We start from the raw sequence: 20,168 nt of genomic DNA, 5'->3' as shown, positions 1-20,168 counted from the left end.
GCTGAAGGAGGTGAGGGCAGTGTAGGGCCCCATGCCCTGGTCCATTGCTCCTTGCACTGCTGGCAGCATGGCTGGTGCAGGGGTCCCGGTGGTGGCAGCAAGAAGTCTTGCCACCCTGCTCTGCCCTCACATGCCAGGTGCCACCCATTGGGCTCCTGGCAGTGCTTATTTGGCCAGACTGTAGCCCCATGCCTGCTGTGGGTATACATGTCTGGGGTGGAAGCAGGGGACACATACCCCACCATGCCCCTATTTGCTCCCTGACATGTTGCTTATGCTCCCCCCCCACCCTCCCAATCAGCGCCTATACCCCCACAACTCCACAGACTTACCTATGTAGAGTTGTGGGAGCTGCCCTCCATCATGCTGCCTGGCTGCCACATGCATGTGTGTGTGCCTGGCAGCTGGGAAGGCTGGAACTCTGCCAGCCTACAAGAGGAAACCTGCCGTTTCCCACATTTTTCTCCTTTAAAGCAGAAAATCCATGATGTTTTCCTTTAAAGGAGAAAGTCCACATTTTTCCGTGGCAAATGGAAAACCTGGATACCTGCTGATTGGCTATTAAATAAGTTGAGCTTATTCATAGAGTTATCAGTCCTTATTTTAGCAATATTTCTTTTTACATGCATTTGATTATATGGCTAGAAACAGATGTTGCCTTTATTTCAGGACCAGTTGTGCCTGTGTTTTTCTGGGATTGGCAAGTACGTATATCACCCTTCCTGGAAGGGTGATATGAGCAGCTGAACACACTGTCGCTTTCCTGCCATTGATCAACGATGTAACCCCAGGGCAATCGTTCTGATACATCACAATGTCCCAAGACAAACTGCTAGCACGTTTTATACTGTAAACCTTTTTAGGGTGTTGTCCTCAGACAACAGACCTGGATGTCTGAATGATCACACTTTATCCTGGAAGCAAATGGTTTCTCCCAGGACAAACACAATGTCTATCACTCTTTCCTTTAACTAAGGCACCCTCTCTTTGATGTCTAATTATAGGGTCTGATTCTGCCTTATTCCATTCCCCTAGCACCAGTTTCATGGCACAAAGTGACCAGGGGCTGACACATTTCTCTTGGGAGCGTTCTCTCAGGATGAGGGAGTCTTCAGCAACCTCCATGGAGCCAGTATAGCTTTGTTATGGCATCCTCTTTCTAAACCTGAGGAGATACTGGGATGTGACAGCCATGAAACATTGAACTTGTACTGTTGCCAGCTAGTGTTCAGCCCATCAGTGTTAACATCTGATATAGAGGATTTGAGAAGCTGTCTTAAAATCTGTTGAAGCTGGTGGAACACTGATCTCAAAATCAGAAAGCCATTAATGACTGTTGGTCCTCTCTGTTACTACGCTTGTTTCAAAATGTTGTGTGCGCATACTTTTGTGAATGTAAAATTTGCATTGTTCTGGATTTTTGAGAGGCTTGTGAAGGTCAATTTCCTAAAATATTCAGTCTTGCTTGAAACTTAGTTTCAATAATAAATTGCAATTTCAAAACTAATAGAAGCACTAATTCAATAAACAACATGTGTTCAAAGGTTTGATATGACAGGCAAAATATTGATATAGGAAATACATTTATCAGAGTAAAGCGAGGTTATGTTCCACTGCTGGTTACTGTAGATCTGTGATTCTCACCTAGGGGAGCTGTGGTGCCAGGCAGTGCTAGTACTGTTAGGTGTGCAGATGTGATTCACAAGATCCCAATGTTTTCAAATAATTCATATTGTTAAAATTTCTGACTGGTTGTTATCTCTCTGAGTATTTTTTGCAACAGAAAAATTGCTACGTTTATTTTTCCAAAAATAAATTTTAGCCAAAACAGAAGTGTAAATTTAAGCTGGCATTTTTCGGAGAGGAACCTTGAACCTAAGGAGAGGTGCTTTGTGTCTAATGAGGGGTGGCTGGAGCCTGCCAGTGTTGAGAACCACTGCTGTAGGTTGTAGAGCGTACATTATGAAAACAAAGTGCTTCAACTCGGAGGAGTCTGTTCTACTAGTAAACTGATGGAGTGGAAGTAAGGACAGCTACTGGGAAGGACACGAAAAGGCTTCCTTTTTCTAGTGAAGTAATAGTATCTTACTAATGGGGTTTAAAACAATGCTGGTAAGGGAGTCCTTGAAAAATAATGTGGATGAAGACTATTGTATATCCATACAATGGTGAGAAATAAATTACACGTTTGGAGACTTAAGAAGCTCTTTTACCAAAGATGTTCATGTATTTTATTCCCCTTTGCCCTCCTTCCAACCCTTACTCTCTAATAGAATTGGAAGAACACCTGTTTAAATTTCGTTCGTATTATGTTTTATTTCAAATAAAGTGGCTTAAGTAGCTGAGCTGCCACTTGGAATTCCTTCTTAAGAAGCTTTAAGTCAGTCCTTTTTATTTCTGTAAAGAGACATGGATATAAAGAAGATTAATTTACCATCTCTTAAAAAGACAATGACAATTCACAATGAATGTTGAATTTATTGCATTGGTTTTGAAAATGTGATGGCCACTAGAACACTCTTTATGCATTACTCTTTCACAGGTAGAGAATGTTAACATTATTGATTTTGAATTAAGAATCTGTCAAACATAGCTTGAGAATTTAAGAGCTAAACTACGTTTTCTGGCTTAGACTAGAGTGTTCTCATATATGGAGACCTTTCACTAATGGATGTTCAGCGCACATTTAGAGAACTAAATAGTCTTGAAAAGTTTCAGTAGGTGATTTGGTGAAACTTTATCTCTGAGAATTTAGTTGTTGCGTCTAATTTTTACAAGACAATATTCTGAAGTGTGTGAACGTATTTAATGAATTTTCAAAAAGGATTGGGGAGATTCTTCAAATGTGTTCCAGGAAATGTTTCATCTCAGACTTTTCTAATTTTATGCCTGCTAAACTCTCTTTCTACAGCCAGGGCTGGATTTTGACAGGGTAGGGCCCTGAGCTACAGGTTCCCAACCTTTCCATGCTGCGGCCCAGCAAACTGTGGACTGGAAGCGGCCGTGGCCCGGCAAACTGCGGGCCACCGCATGGAACCTGCATCCAGAACTTCTGGCCAGAACGCAGGTAAAGTTACTTCCAGCCCCTTCAAACCTCAACCGCAGCTGCCTTGGGCCCTGCAGAAGGAGGTGCAGCCTCTCCACCTGGCTCTGCAGGGCTGCGTTTGCCAGTCTGCGGTTACTTAAGGTTCGGCAGCCGACCCTTCACAGTCCGGGGGTCGGCTTAGAGGCCTCTCATAATGTGAGGCCCTAAACTTGTACCTAAATCCAGCACTGGCTGCGGCACTGACTTGGAGTGTTCATGGTCCCCAGGCGGCCTTGGCTGTGGGGCACCCTGTGGCCGCAGGTTCTGGAGGATAGGATGGGCCAACCCTGTGCAAACACACACACACGCCTTTGTCTGTCTGTCTGTAACACTTTATTCTCATTCTGATTGGTTGTCTTGACAGCTAGTCAGTGTTCCAAGAGCGTTTGGACTGCAGGTGGTGGTGGTGCTGCAGCGGAGTGCCACTATGACAGCAGGGACAGAGGGGACAAGGCCCCCCGCTCTGCTCCGTGGAGGAGGTGGTGGTGGCAATGTGAGGGGAGAGGGGAACAGGGTTGGACCCATGGTGGTGGCACAAGGGAGTGGGGGAATGGGGCTGGGCCCACCGCAGCATGGTGGAAGAGCAGGCCTAGATGCCACCATGATGGCGGGGACAGGGGAGGGAGCTTTGGGAGGCGGTGGAGATGGAGCGGACAGAGCGGGGGGACAAGGCCAGCAGTGCTGGCCATACCCCCTGCCCCCTGGATGCGGTGGTGGCACAGGGTGCTGGGTGGTGGCGCACTGTCTGTGTGTCGTGTCCCCCCCCCCCAGCCACATCATTCATGGGGAGGGGAGGCAGGTGGATGTCAAGCGGACAGATGGGGGGAAGCAGGAGCAGGCCAGACCCCAAAACAGCAGCAGGGAGGGTGGGGGGATGCACTGGGCCAGGCAGATGCACCAAGGCAGAGATGGGGAAAGGAGGAGTGGGCCCAGCTCTGAAGGTGGGGGGTGGTCAGACACAGGCTTCTGTTTCTCCCAGAATAATGGGCCAATTCCCTGTCATTCTTGATGGGCAGTTGGCTTGTGTGTGTGTATGACTTGCTTAAAAACAGGTTTTATATTTTGGGATATGGAATTTCTTCAAGTAGATTTAGAAACACAGTTTAGACCAACTAAAAGTTTTCTTTGTTCACTAAATCTGGGTTATATAAGTGAAGATTTAAAAAGCAGCAGTGGAATTCAGGCTGGTGACAAAAGATGAAGACAACAAAAAGTCCTTCAGGTATACTGGGAGCAAAAAGAAGGTGTAGGGTAACAGGACCCCTACAAGGCAGGCTAGGGCAATTGGTGACAGATAGGAGGACTGAACTCTTCAATGAGTTTTTTGCCTCTGTATTGCTGAACACGGATCAAGACAAATCTCCCAATTGCATTATAGATAGACACAGGAGGAACACCAGCCCACCAATGGTCAGCATCGACCTAGTAAAGGGACACTTGGAGGGGCTGAATGTGTTTAAGTCAGCAGGTGCGGATGATCTTTATCGAAGGGTTCTGAAGGAATTGACCAGTGTCATAGCAGAGACCCTGGCACTGCTGTTTGAGCACTCATGGTGCTCAGGTCAGGTCCTAGAGGATTGGAAAAGGGCCAGTGTCATCCCTATTTTCAAGAAGGGGAGGAAGGAGGATCCAGGTAATTATAGGCCGGTTGGTCTCACCTCTATCCTTGGGAAAACCTTTGAAAAAATTATCAAGAATCACATTTGTGGGAGCCCAGCAGGAAAAATGATGCTGAAGGGCAACCAGCATGGATTCATAGCAGATAGATCCTGCCTAACTAACCTTGTTTCTTTTTATGACCAGGTCACAAAATGCTTAGATGCAGGAGTCGAGGTAGATGTCATCTACTTGGATTTTAAGAAGGCCTTCAACACGGTATCTCATCCTATCTCATAAACAAACTGAGTGGCTGTGACCTAGATGATTACATGGCCAGGCGGGTGGCAAACTGGCTTAAGAGTTGCACCCAGAGAGTGGTGGTGGATGGGTTGGTATTGACCTGGAAAGATGTGTGCAGTGGGGTCCCTCAAGGCTCGGTCTTTGGACCTGTGCTATTCAATGTCTTTTCAATGACTTGGATGAGGGCATGGAAATCGCTCTGTCCAAATTTGTGGATGACACGAAATTATGAGGTAAAGTTAACATACTAGTGGGAAGGGATTGAATCCAGGCGGACCTGGACAGGTTGGAAACGTGGGTGGAAAAGAATAGGATGCAGTTCAACAAAGACAAGTGCAAACTGCGCTTCTAGGGAGAAGGAATCACCAACACACCTATAGGCTAGGGGATGAGCTTCTCAGCAGCACAACGGCAGAAAGGGATCTCGGAGTCATAGTTGACTCCAAGATGAATCTGAGTCGTCAGTGTGATGAAGTAACCAGTAAAGCTAACCATACTCTATCATGCATTAGCAGGTGCATCACGAACAGGTCCAGGGAGGTGATACTTCCCTTCTATGTGGCATTGGCCAGACCGCAGTTGGAGTACTGCATCCAGTTTTGGGCACCATACTTCAAGAACGATGTTGATAGACTCAAGAGCATCCAGAGGAGGTCCACTCGTATGGTTAGGGGCTTATGGGACAAACCCTATGAGGAGAGGCCAAGGGACCTGGATCTCTTCAGCCTTCACAAGAGAAGGCTGAAAAGGAGATCTTGTGGCCATTTACAAATTCATCGGGGGGGACAGCAAGAAATTGGAGATGGTCTGTTTGCCAGGGCACCCCTTGGAATAACCAGGAACAGTGGCCACAAACTGACAGAGAGCAGATTTAGATTGGACATCAGAAAGAACTTCTTTATGGTAAGGGTTGCCAGAATCTGGAATGGGCTTCCAGGGGAGGTGTTGCTCTCCCCTACCTTCGGGGTCTTTAAGAGGAGACTGGACAAGCACCTGGCTGGGGTCGTATGACCCCAGTGCTCTTTCTTGCCCAGGGCAGAGGGTCAGACTCAATGATTTATTGAGGTCCCTTCCGACCCTAACAGCTATGAAACTATGAAGTTCAGAAGGATGGTTTAATATGTAGGAGATCAAATGCAGCTATGCAAGAGGTTAGTAATGTAATATATGGCATTTATTCATAAAGAAGTAGATTGTACCCCACACAATATACCTATTTCATCTTTTGTCCCTGTAAGTACATTAATGCTTGCCAAAACATCTACTGAAATAACTCTTTCAGAGGGCTATAATCATGTTTGACAGTTACTGCAGTAGCATACGTATAACCAAATGGCAGTTATTTTTGGTTTGGGGTTCCTTTTGTCTTGTGATTTGTAGGTACTGTATTCACTTGAATCCAAAACAAGGATATTTTCCCCATTCAACCTGGGGGGGAAGACCCTCATCTTGGAGTGGAGTGCAAGGTGGTGGGCAGGCAAGTGACTGCTGCGGCTCCAACTCTAGCCCTGACCCTTCCTCTCTTCCTCGCTGTCACTTATTATCCAGTGTGGCTCTGGTCCAATGCACAGAGCAAAATAGCTGTTGCCCTGACCTGGGCCTGCAGCAGCAGTGACAATAGCGCTATGTACAGAATCTATGGGTGATCATCTTAAATTCAAATTTGTCTTGCATTTGAATAAATATGGTGTATTAGAAGTGAAGAAGGATGGTCCAGAGCTTAGGGCAGGGGTCAGCAACCCCTGGCACACATGCTGAGCATGGTATGCGAGGCCGTTTTGCTTGGCACGCTGCGGCCAGCCCTGGCTCCGGGAAGCTGCTGCCAGCGGCAGAGCCCGGGCTGTTCCGAGCAGGGCTTGCAGCGTTCCCCTTCCCCCCTGAGGACTTGGGGGCTGGCAGGTGTCGGGGAGGGTGGTCTGCAGCTGTGGGCTGGAAGGCTGCGCTGTGCTGTTCTCCCTGGGCCTGGCCTGTGCTTGTCCTTGGGGTGGACGGTGCCGGTGCTGGAAGCAGCATATGGGGGAACTATGGCCCACCTCCGTCGCCTTGCTCCCAGCACCACTGCCACTGCAACCTGGCCGGAAAGAGCCGGCACTGCCTGGGCCCCAACCTGCATCCCACCCTGCTTTCCTGGCAGATCTGGGGGCATGTGACCCCCATGCCCTCCTGGGCTGTGTGCCTCCCTACCCGTGCCCCCTGGACAAGTTGTTTTGTGGCTCTGTCCCCCACTCCATGCCAGCTGCGCAAGGCCTGCCCCTACCCCGTTGCCTACCTCCCTGCTGTTTTGGGGGGGGGGTGCAGATTGAGGCCCCAGAGGTGAGGGAGGAAGTGGGGAAAAGGGCTGGGGCCTCAATCTGCCCCATCCCTCCTCACAGTCCTTTCCCCTTCCCCCTTCCCTCCCCACAGACTTACCTGCTGGGTGGGGGGAGGATAGGTAGATCTTTGGTTCCTTTTAAATTCCAAATGTGATCTCTCCGACATAAAAAGGTTGGAGACCACTGATCTAGGGAATCGTGTTTGCAGCCTAACAGTACGAACATTGTGTGACACCCTTGAAAGGATCTGTGGTGGCACTCTGGAGTTATTGTGGGATGCTGCGCTTATGCTTTGTGTGTAATTGGGTAATTTGTGTGTTCTCTGAACACCGAATGAATTGGGGTCTTGGGAAGAGTTTAAGCATTTCCCAGCACTGATCTAAATCACGCTGGAGCTTAGGCAGGAAATAGGCCGTTTTATATGGATTACATATAATATGTGTACAAGCCTAAGCCAAGATGCCAAGAGAGCTTCTCAGACCAAAATGGTTTCACAGCTGCTGGGGCAGAATTGCTGTGGATAATTTTCTGTAAGTTAGGTATCCAAATTCTGCTGACGTCCTATTTAGGCACCGTTGGGTTTCTGTGGGCTGTGACTGATACTCAAGAAGACAGGGACTCAGCTGCCTAGAGAATAGGAATGGGGTCTGCTGTTAAGAGGGCAGAGATGAGAAACTTAAAAAACAGAGAATAGTACTGTGACAAGGAATCCAGAGATAGGTTGAAGGAGATGTAGCCGAAAAGAATGTGTGTTGTACGAGAAGAGAGAGACTTCCCCACAGAAATGAAATGGAGTCTCCATTCCTCTGTCAATAGATGTCTGGGAAATCCAGTGGTCAAGTGTTTCATCCTGCCCTGTCTCCCATTATTGGTGATCCACATACAGGATATCACTCTACCAGAGTTCCAGTTAGTTTTTTAGCTAAGTGTAGTGGAACTAAATGTTAATATTTTGCACAAAGCTTCCATCATCTGGTATTTTCAGTTGCTTCTTCATTTTAACCTGGGAAAATGAACCCATGCAAGTGTGCATGCACACATAGGCATGCAAAATGTTAAAGAACATTATTAAGGTTGCAGTCAGGCACTTGAAATATAGGAAATGTATGTGCATAAGGTTAAGGTTTGCTCAGGCAACCTTAATTCTGATATTTCCCAACTTTTAAGTGCCTAACCTTGAATTAAGGTAGGTTTTATAATGTAGATGCTGGACTTAGAAATAGAGCTATGCACTTCGTTTCAGATTAATGACCAGCTATTTGATTACTGCTGAACTAGACTGAGTTTGAAACCTTGATGCATTGGTGAAAAATTCTGTTCCATTTTCCAATCCCCAGAATCAGTCTTCCTACCCTGAAATCATTTTACCATTTGACCATAACATGCCAGTCCTCTAGTCCACTGAAACAACATAGGTTTACTGCAGCACTTAGGTTCTGATCATTGTATAAATGTATGAAAAATAAACAAATAAAATGTAAGTGATAAAAAAAAGGAGTTACAATGATACAATTTTAAAGATGGTTCAAAAGTTTTATTTTTACAGTGTAACAGTAACTGCTACCTTTTTTTAACTGATTTAAATTACTGCTTTTTGGCAATTATTCATCATTTATTTAGAGATAGATTTGTTATTTGAAGATGCATGTTGTGACCATTAATATCCACTCTTTAATTCAATGCTCAGGCTTGTTTGTTTTCCCTCCCTATCAGTCACAGCAGATGGATGACAAGCTGGGATGTCTTTAATAACGTGTTTCTCATTCTATCTCTTTTTAATGGGTGATTTTTATTTTAAGAGCCACCCTGCCATGAACATTCAGCTACTTGATATTTTCTTTACTTTTTAGTTTCTGTTTTACCTTTATGTGCTTTAGCTTTTATTTTAAAAGCTAGATGAGGGTAAAGAAACAGACACATGACAGATTGTCATCATTTTATCTAAAAGTAAGCTAAGGTGTATGAGAAGGGAGTATGGGCTGTCCACATCTTGATCTCATCAAAGTTATCTCTTTAGAAGTCTTATCATTTATGAATGAGTGAAGTACAGTACTTAAAAGTAGTCCATCATATACTGCATGAGTTTCCAGAATTGACAGTGGGGAAATGTTTGTGCTTGATTGTTCTACTTTGAGGGAGAGACAGTGACATTGGGTGCAATACCTTAGAACTTTTTTATCTCATTTTGTGCTATCAGAATTGGAACAGAGGATTTACCTGATCTGTGTTGGGATTTAGGATAAATGAGAGGTTTTCTTTAAGCTTACTGAAGTCAGTGGATGTTTTACATGGATACAGTTTTTTCAGGACTGAACTCAAGGTCAGGATATTTATTAGTCTCCTCTCTTATTCCCTCCACCCCTTCCCCCCACGAATAAAAAAAAAAAAAATCAGAAAGAACAAAATTTTCTTAAGTCGAAGGCATGGTGTACACATGCATGGCAGGAGGTGCAATTTTGGGATGAGGGATCAGATTGCAATTGGCCTATTTGCCATATAAGGGTGAGCCAGGGATTGTGATACTTGGCTTCCCCCTGGACAGGCAGGTTGAATGTTGGGAGCCCACAGGTCTGGGGCCAGGGCTGACAGTCAATTGATTGTCAGCCCTGGCCCTGGGACTGCACCAGGGTCTCCAATCAGTTCTGGTGCAGTCGGGCTGGGGCAGACAATCAGCCGATTGAACCTGGTGCACGTTCAATTTAACACACAATAAAAGGCACCTTAAATTGGATATACATGTAGCAGTTTGGCCATTTATGCCATGATTAACACATTAATCATGAAATAAATGTAATGTATAGAGGGGGCCTAAGACAGGACAGTTGTCAAAACTTCAGTTTTTCAGGAACTTCTGTGCAGCTGGAGTAGGTGAGAGTCTGATTAACCTTAAAACATAAACAGTATCATCTTGAACATTATCATCTTGAACACGTTTACAGAGAGATTACACTTTTGATGTAGGCTGGAATGTAACAGCAATATTAACCTGAAGACTTGCAAGATTTTTTAATGCTTCATAATCTTTTTTTTAAATAAATTGAAATGACCTAAAAATGCCAAGAGCAACCAAACTTCTCACCCATTATTGGTTAATCATAATAATACAATACCTCTTCTCTCAGTAAAATCAAGGAATGTAGAATATCTGTTCATTGAAGTATTCTATATTGTCAATTTTTTGTCAGAATCACTTGCAGTGCCAGCTCTATCCATTATAATAATGCAGAGAAGTCTGCATTTTAATGAGTATTAGTAGTTTTGTGTTTAAGCCCAATCTTAAGGAAGTATCCATTTAGGGAGAAGAAAGTCATACAGTACTAATGAAATCAGAAGTCTGAAAATATGTTGATTCTTTTTTTTTCAGATTGACAGAATCTTTTATGATTTGACATGCTGAGAGAAAACAGTTTAGAGACAAAGCTCAGCCTATTGTATTGAAAAAAATCAACCTGTTTCAGCACAGCTGATTTCTAGGTTTGGTTTAACCTGCATTATACTTGGCATGCATCTTTAACTGAGGGGCTTTTTGTTTTTATTATTATTTTTTTAATACTGACACCCTTCTTTTTTCCCTAGGCTAGTAATATAGGTAAATGGAGGGAGGGATTTCCAAATGCTGCATCAATGGAAATCGTAATAGCTTCTGGGTATGTTTGTATATTTTCTACTTTCCCAGTACACTAAAAGTGACACTGGATGATCAGAATAGGTTTTTGTAAGGCAGAAATTCAGGCTTTTCAATATTTAGGAATTATTTACATTTCACACAATATTCTTTGTGCAGTTTGCAGTACATTAAACATTATTTTCCTGATTCTGTTTGTAGATAGAAAGTCTATAGATATACCACAAATTTATTTCAAACATTATCTAAAAGATGTATCATATCTGATTGCCTCTAACAATCATGGACTCCAAGGACAGTATTCTCAGACTTTCCTTATTGCTGGTGGGAAAAATTGCAAAGAGCCTTTTCCCACTCATGTGCTTTTAGTAAGGATCAAGGACACTGTCAGCTCTGCACTGTATAAAGAATTCAGAATGTGTCTAATTTGTGTTCCAGTAGTGAGAGAGTAGCTCATATAGGTACATGTGAGCTAGTTTTAAAATGGCTAGTCCAGGTATGGGTAACAATGTACTGTAATTAGTCAAATCTAAGATGAGGTCCCCCCACACATTCAACATGGGTGGGGGGGGAAGCCCCTCACCTTTAGATCTGAGCACAGGGAGAAAGTGAGCTGCACTTCCAACTCTGAGTCTGCTCATTTCCCCACCTCCCATCCCCAGTGCCACTTACCTTCCAGCTCCAGTTGGGGTCCCACTCCAGGTCAAGGCAGGGAGCACAGAGCACATGCTGCTTCTGGCCCTGGCCTGATCATGCAGTGGCAGCTCTTGTCTTGGTGCTGGAGCTGCTGGTGCTGGAGCTGCTGCCACTGCAGCATGTGCTACGTGGCCAGGGTGGGGCTGGGGCAGCACATGCTGCATTGGTGGGTGGGGGTGATGGGATGAATTGAAGATGATCCTCCAAAAATTAGATTCTAGACATGGACAATTATGACAAACATATATGCCTTTTCCATGTCTAGAATCTAATTATTGGAGGTCATCTTAAATTTGAAGTTGTCTTGGATTTAAGTAAATAGTATTTGAGGCAGCCTAGAGTTGATTGGGCTAGCTGCATGAGTACTTATCCAGGATCCTCTGGGAGGAAGGGTGGGGATTACAGCCTACACTGAACCCCATGCTGCTAACAGCTACATTGTGGTCAATACCTGAGCTCAGACAGTTTAAAGCTAGTTTGGACATATCTGTACATATCCAACATACGCAGTTGGCAGACCCCAATTAAGCTGAGGATCTTAGAGGTTTGGAATGAGTTATGTGGTTAAGGGGCTGACAGTAGGCTCCTTACTCAAACTACCATTATGCAGACATTATGCATCTTGCCCTCTCTGACTTGACTGGAACTGCGTATGTGGGGAGAGCTGTGAACGTGATATACCTTGATGTTAGCAAGGCTTTTTATACTGTCTTCCACAGCCTTCTTGCAAGCAAGCTGAGGAAGTATGGGTTGGATGAATGGACTGTAAAGTGGATAAAGAACTGGCTGGATCATTGGGTTCAAAGAGTAGTAATCAAAGGCTCAATATCTAGCTGGTATCAAGTAGAATGCAACAGGGGTCAGTCTTGGGGCTGGTTTTGTTCAATATCTTTATTAATAACCTGGAATACGGGATAAAGCAGGGATTGTCAAACTTTGTGCTATTGCAGCCCCGAGTGCTGAATGGTGGTGGTGGGGGATGGAGAGCTCACACACGGCTGCAGCCGCCGCCGCCGTCCACCATTCCTCACTACTGCCGTACACTACTTCCCCGTGCTGCTGTCGTACCCCCTGGGAAGTTTGCAGCCCCCTTTTAAGTTGCTTGAGACCCCTGGGGGGTTGCAACCCACAGTTTGAGAACCCCTGGGATACAGTATACCCTCAGCAAGCTTGCAGATGACACCAAGCTGGCAGGGGGAATAGTAGATAATGCTAGAGGGTAGGGCTAAGATTTGGAGACCGTAACAGATTGGAGGATTAAACCAAAAGAAATCATATGGAGTTCAGTAAGGACAAGTGCAAAGTCCTGCACTTAGTGCCCAGCCCCAGTATGGGATTGTTCCATCCTATCTGGCTAAGTAGCAGCTCTGCAGAAAAGGACCTGGGGTTACAGTGGACAGTAAGCTGAAGCTGAGCCAACATTAGCCTTCTTCTTAACAAGGGTGCACTGGCATACTGGGCTGCATTAGTAGGAGCGTTGCCAGGAGATGGAGGGGAATGATTATTCTCCTATATTCAGCACTTGTGAGGCCACATCTGGAGTCCTGTGTCCAGTTTTGGCTCCCCAGTACAGAAAGGATGTGGACAAGTTGGAGAGAATCCAGCGGAGGACAACAAAATGGTTACAGAGGTGGGGCACATGACTTCTGAGAAGAGGCTGAGGGAACTGGGCTTATTTAGACTAGAGAAGAGAAAAATGAGATGGGATTTAATAACAGCCTTCAACCACCTGAAGAGTGGCCCCAAACAGGATGGAGTTGTTCTGTCATCTGCCATCACTGAGAACAGTCTAAGGGGCAATGGTCTCAAGTTGCAGCAATGGAAAGGTTAGATATTAGGAAAAACGTTCTCATGAGGATGGTAGTAAAACACTGGAACAGGTTACCCAGAGAGGCTGTGGAATCTCCATTCATTGGAGGCTTTTAAGAGCAGGCTTGACAAAGTCTTTGCTGGGATGATCTAGCTGGGGATGGTCTTGCTTTTGAACAGGAGGTTGGACTAGGTGAGCTCCTGAGGTCCCTTCCAACCCTAATTTTCTACAATTCTGTAATTCAATGACTTTTGGAAAAGCACTTATTTGCAGAGCTCAGTGCCTTGTCTTGTGAAAGAGACTTCTTTGCAGAGGGGTGAATTTTGGCACAAGGTAGGCAGATTTAAGATGATTAGTAAATTCTCCCTTTGCTGCCACTTGATACCAACAGACCTGGAGTCAAATTATGAAGCATAAATTATTTCTGACCATAACTAGAATAATGCATTCTCAAATTTTCTTAGGTGGGTTGCTGAGAGCTTTCTGGCTATACGTTTTTATACATATAAATAAAAGAACTGAATGTAAAGCTTGGCACTTGGGGACATCATATGGATAAATAGAGACATTTCCTGGAACAGTCTGGGTTTATAAACAAACAGATTATATAGATACATATATAATGTGCTATGCTTTTTTTTCTTATGTGATTGGTAATTATAGTTCAGTGAAGGTGTGTGTTAGGTTTAGTAAATACATATATAATATAGTTCAAGTAAGTTTGCTTTCTGGAATTGTTAACAAACAATAACTAGAAACCTCTTTACACACATACCTAAAACATGGTAGAGATATTATATACAGTATGGGCTGATGAAACGCTTGACTATAGTTGGCCAGAAGAATAGCTGGAAATCTGCCCAACCATGTATCCAGGTCAAATGGCCCTTTCTTTGGTAAAAGTTCCAATGCCTTAAAAGGGCAAATCCTATAGTACACACTTTGGTAAAACATCTGATAAGTCCATTGATATTTTTTGTTTATATACATTTGTTTTCAGAAGATAAGCAAATGTATTACCCAGCCAAACATAACCTGCATTTAGCAGGGAGTTCAAAATTATTTCTATGATCTTTAGAGTTTTCAGCTGAAGATGCAGGCATGTAAAATTAATGGTTATAGGTCTTTGTGATTAGGTATCCAGGTTGGATCAAGAGGACAGACTCTGGAGATAGGGACCAAATTCATCATTGCCTCTTTTGCCATCAGTGCTGAGTTGACAGGGAGGGAATTCCAGCTGGAGGAAATAAAGGGGGGAAAGCAGCCTTCAGTGGGGTGCCCGAGCAGGTGGGCTTGGGATCTGAAGCAAAGAGGATCTAGAGGTTCAGCCTTGGAGTAGGCACTCTAGTAATAGTGTAATGTTGGAAGAAAACTTTAGACAAGTTTTTTTTTTTCCATTTTATTGTTCATTTGTTTATTAATCCCCAGGAGAAGGGAGAGATTTGATGCTGGGTAGGGCTTGAGGATGCTATTTTGAAGCAGATGGGGTAAATCATCTGCTCAGCATTTATTTTTTAATAGTTTAAGTAATGATGAAAAATATAAATAATTACTTATGCTCAAATGAAAGCATTTTAAGATGGTTATATCTGTTTGATTGGAAAGTGTTAATTTTTGCTTTTTAAATAAGTGTCTTTTTATTTTTATTATTCAAGTACACTTTACTTTTTAGATATACATTTTACTTTAATTTACTTACTCGTTATTCATGTTACAATACATGTTTTGTGAAGAGATGTCTTTTTCAGTTTTAATTGTACAGGATCTATGGCAAAGTAGTTGTTTATGCCTTTGTTTTCTTGTCTGGGCCTTTTGCTTCATGTGATTCCTCTTTTGGCTTATGCAGTAGCAATTTCTAAAATATCTATTTGAATTTAAATTATTAAAAAAACAGTTCTGTTCTTTTAGTAAGCAATATTTTCTGGTGTGGGCGCTATTTTATTAGGTCCTTTCAGTTTTTGTAGCTTTGAAGTCTTTAGGCTGCCACTTTGTATGGAATGCTTCTGTCAATATTTTCTGAAATTATTGGGAATTTTTTTTTTTGGATGAAATTCAGTGCAACTCAGATGACTTGCATATAGGATAAAGTGGCATCTTTCTTGATTTTTATTTTTTTTCACAAATCCAAGTTGTGATAATTATAAGAATATTAAACTTGTTTAATATGGTCACTGAACTTAAGATGTGTATGATGTGGATATGCTTTTAACAGTCTGTTCATTCACGCAGACTGAAATTTTTTAATGTGTCGTCTTGCCAGACATACATAGATTACACATTATTGTCCATGTCAGTCTCTTCATCACTTTCACTGTCCTCTGGCAAGTCCTTGTCTGATTATGCTTGACTGGATACCATGAAATTGTTTCTACAACTTGTCAGGTCACATTTGTAGGTCTGACTGCAGAAAAATGCAATCTTGTACAGCGTCTCTGCTACAGTTCTAGCTGCAGTGGGTGGCGCATGAACCAGGCAAAACATTTTCATGACTCTTTTGCATCAAGGGTGTTCCCTTATTATCTTGATTGTAAAAAGGCCGCAATCATCTGAAAGCTTTATTATGTCAAACCAATTTTGGAGGCTTAACCAAATTGTCCAGGGTTGATGGAAGAAGTTTAGGGCTTGTTCTCACTACAGAACCTCGGTGGCTATAGGTGTGCCAGCATTGCTCTATCAGAGCCCTTTAGTGTAATGTCCATATACCCATATGCTGCAAGAGGAGTTTTTCTACCTGCCTAGCTTTATTACCTCCTCTAGTGGCAGAAGTTAATGTGACAAAGACTACCCCGGGTTTTGCTGGAAATACCAAGGCAGGTACTCTTTTATATTCCTGGCCAACATACATGTGCCAGCAAGACTGTGCTGTGTAAACCTGGCACAAATTCACCAAAGCAGTTTTTAGGGTTCTGGTGCATTGAGCAAGAGAGACATTTATGTTTGGCTCTTTGGTAAGATGATAAGTATAAACCACAGTGCAGGCAAACAAAGTTTCTGAGGTACAGGCAGTCCTCAACTTGCAAAGTTTCAAGTGACAACATTTCGCACTTACAGCGTTTATAAATTGACACCCTGTTTCAACTTTCGGACATCAGTTTCGACTTTACAACACACATACGATCTGATGCCAAGCCATGCCAGTGAACAAGTTTGCTGGGTCATCCATCTCCCTGGAGAACATCTGTCCAAACTTCCTTGGACACTTTCTTTAAGAAAGCAGACGAGACTCCAGGAAAACCTACAGCCTACACTCCTGAAAAGACTCCAGCCAAGAACCCTTCAAAAAGTCCAGCAAAGTCTCCTCAAAGAAGTCCTTCCAAATTAATATGATTGCTATTTACAATATAAATACATTAATGTAGCTATATTACTCATCTATAATTGATTGAGTACAAAACTTCGGGTTATTTTTGGTGAAAATGGGGTATTGGGCCTTGGTTCAGGAACCAATCCCCCATTTATAACATTTTCCTGTGGGGGAAAATCGGTTCTGAGTTGCAACATTTCGACTTAAGATGTGGTTTTTCAGGAACCAATTGTGTCATAAGTCTGAGGACTGCCTGTATCCAAGTGCTTCAAAGGCGTCTAAGACACTGAGGCATACAAATAAACATATAGAGACAGTTGGAACGGTTTTTCTCTCAGCATAGTCAAAGTCTTTTTTCCATTCTGGAAGCTTTTAAAAGTTTGTAGATAATCCTACAGTCACTTTAATTTGCTGAACTAATGTTTGCTCACTTTTAGTTTGCCCCTTGTCTCTGGAAAGGTAAGCTGTAGTGAGAATTTGATTGCTACCTTGGTAATGCTGCCCAGGGGGGACAGATTATTTGTTTGTCACCCATTTCCCTTTGAACTCTAGAAACAATAACCTGTTATGACTTGTTACCACAATCTATTTCAAATTCTGTTTGCTGAAGATTTCTTGTTCTCTTCTGGATATACTCCTCACCCCAAAATGGGAGAGTTCCTTTACACCGGGGTGGGCAATTATTTCAGGCGGGGGGCTGCTTACTGAGTTTTGGCAAGCCATCGAGGGCCGCATGACAGGCAGACAGGGGCAAATTAATACTAATTTTCTAAATTTTTTAGGGGCCTCGTTGGCCAGATAGAATGGCCTGGCAGGTTGCATTTTGCCCACCCCTGCTTTACACTGAGCAGGAAGAAACAAATGCAGATATTAATTCTACTTACAACTGTCAGCTCACTAAACGTTAGTATACCAAGTACCAAAATACATTATCTGCCAGTAAATACGTTTTGGCCCCAAAAGGTGCCATGAAAATCTGGATCAGGCTTGACACCAATCCTTATGCATGCTAGCAAATACTGTTAACCAGCAGCTAGAACACTTTGTGTTCTTAATGGCCAAGAGATCATAATGCCAATTAATATCTTGACTTAATACTTAGTATTCCTTAGAGAGTGGCAGCCTAAAGACTTCAAAGTACAAAAACTGCAACGATCTAACAGAGTGGCATCCACACTCTATATAATGTATTGTTTTTATTACTGTCACCAGCCATTACCTTCTACATTAAAGAACATACTTATTAAACACATATATACTATAACTCTGAATCATCTTTGGGGACTGAAAGTGTATATAGAGCATCGTTAAAAAAAATCTGAGGCAAAGAGAGCTCTGACACAGGGTCTTTGGGAAACTATGGTAGGTAGGCACTGCTCCCATTTTGTTGCCTCTTATTCAGAATTCTTTCTAATCTAGCCTGCCTGGGTCTTGTGTTCTCCCCAAGCACACTAATATGCCTCAACACACAAGTGGCTGCTTCCCCTTTTTTCTTGTCTCATTCACTGGCTGCTATGGAATTTGGGGGCCTTAATATTCTATTCAGCAACTTTTGAGACATCCTTCTTTTTGGAACCCATCTGGTTCCATTTCGAGGTATGACAGTAAATATTATCATCTGTGATGTTGCTTTTTTATTTGCTTCTCTTTGTACACTTTCTGTAATGCTCCTTCTGGCTGTTTCTTGTGATGTGCTCTTCAAGAGGGGTTGCAGGCAAAAAAGAAGAGGGGAATGCTTGCCTCAGTGGAATTCTCCTTCAACTTTTCACTCCGCTATTTTTTTGAGGGCAGATATGCCATGTTTTGTCCCATGACAAACAGCTTGAGCATCTGGCAAGTTTGTTTTTAGTCTCAGAACTGGCCTATAGACCACAAGAAATGTAATGTATATCTGGGTACTTTGTGTCACATCTGTCAAATTTGTCAGAGTTAACTAACTTTCTTTACCTCATTTCTCTTGTTACTTTCTAAAGAAAAGAATGTATTTTGTTCCCAGTTATAATCATCATGAATCCAGAGCAGCTGTATAAGTTTAACTGAGAGAAATTCTTTGCCTATATTCTGTGCGTCTCAGCAGTGGAATGCTTATTTTTATATTAATAGAGCTCTGTTGGAAAGGACAGAAAGTACTCAAAGGTCATGATGGATTAAGACTGAAAGCTATACTAAGAAACTTACATTTGACATTGTTAATCACAGCACTAAGGAATTTTCCTTACCACAATCCGTTTACCGGTTGTTTATAGATTGCATATAATGATAGGGTGTGCTAAATATGCCACTTGCTATCTGACAGAACTAGCTAATTATGAAAAACTGAAGTTTGCAGCTGCCTTTAATATATGATATGCAAGATGTATTAGTATTGCTGAGAAAATGAAAGGATAACATCAATAAATGCATGTCAGATTATAGTCAGAAATCTTAGTGCTTTTGGGGCTGTAACCTTACAGCCTACATAGGAAGAGAGGAAAATGGACTGCCATTGATCTAACTAAGTGGCATATTTTAATGGGATGATACTCTGTCTTCAGATTAGAGAATTCCTCAACACTTTAGTATTTTGGGCTGTAAAATGCATATACTTAATTTGGATCTAACTGATGGTTACTTAAGCCTTACTAAGGAAATACTTTAAAAATTAAACCCCTAATATTTATGTGGACAATAGCTCATTTCTTATAAAGATAAAATTAAAAAATATATATTCTGAAAGTACCAGAAAAAATATTGAGACCTCTACTTCTGTAGAGTGTCAGGGGAAAAATATATCCTGGTTGAGAAAATAACTCTCTAAATATGAATGGTGTGAAATGATACAGGTAATAATGATGTCTAATGCATTTGCAGAGAGAGTGCTGTAAGTGCTGTAGGGGTCCTGGTTGTCTCTGATAAAAAAAAATAAAAAAAAAAATCCAAAATTATCTAATTGAAACCCACATTTTTCTGTGATTTTTAAAATGAAATGCTATATATAGTGTTTCATTTTATTGATATATTTACAACTTTAAAGCAGTTTGGAAGCCTACCAGTGCCTCAATCATTATAATAAAATAATATCTAAATACCTGTACATTTTGGCATTTAATTTTGGGCTTTTTTATCATGGAAAGTCAGAACACATCTTGCCCCCTTGCATAGCCCTGACATGCTAGTGCTCTGCCCCTGCCTATGGCATTGCCCCTTGCTCCCAAACCACAGCCCCCCAGCCCTGCTGTGTCCCTCACTCTTGACCTGCAGCCTCTGCCCACCCCCCACTTGCTTCCTCCTGGCAGCAGCTTCCCCCCCCTGCACCAGGTGTGTGTGTCGGGAAGGGTATGTGTTTGTGGGGCAGAGGGTGTGTGGGCATAGGTGATGCCACTGACAACCCATCAAAAAGGCATGTGGGGACACATGCCCCCCCCCCCCCCCGTTTTTTATTGAAACCTGGGGCCCGG

The 20,168-nt window shown here is 42.8% G+C and overlaps 1 protein-coding gene across 1 annotated transcript in view; it reads left to right on the top strand.

Moving 5' to 3' along the window:
- Positions 1-20,168, top strand: part of LOC102382780 (neural-cadherin-like) — a 123,102-nt gene that overhangs the window by 15,729 nt on the left and 87,205 nt on the right. The gene's annotated exons all lie outside the window — the stretch shown is intronic.

The sequence above is a fragment of the Alligator sinensis genome, unplaced genomic scaffold (genome assembly GCF_000455745.1).
Source record: "Alligator sinensis unplaced genomic scaffold, ASM45574v1 scaffold170_1, whole genome shotgun sequence".
In the NCBI taxonomy this organism is placed as follows: Eukaryota; Metazoa; Chordata; order Crocodylia; family Alligatoridae; genus Alligator; species Alligator sinensis.
The sequence above is the reverse complement of the archived record's forward strand: the minus strand, read 5'-3'. Positions and strand labels throughout refer to the sequence as shown.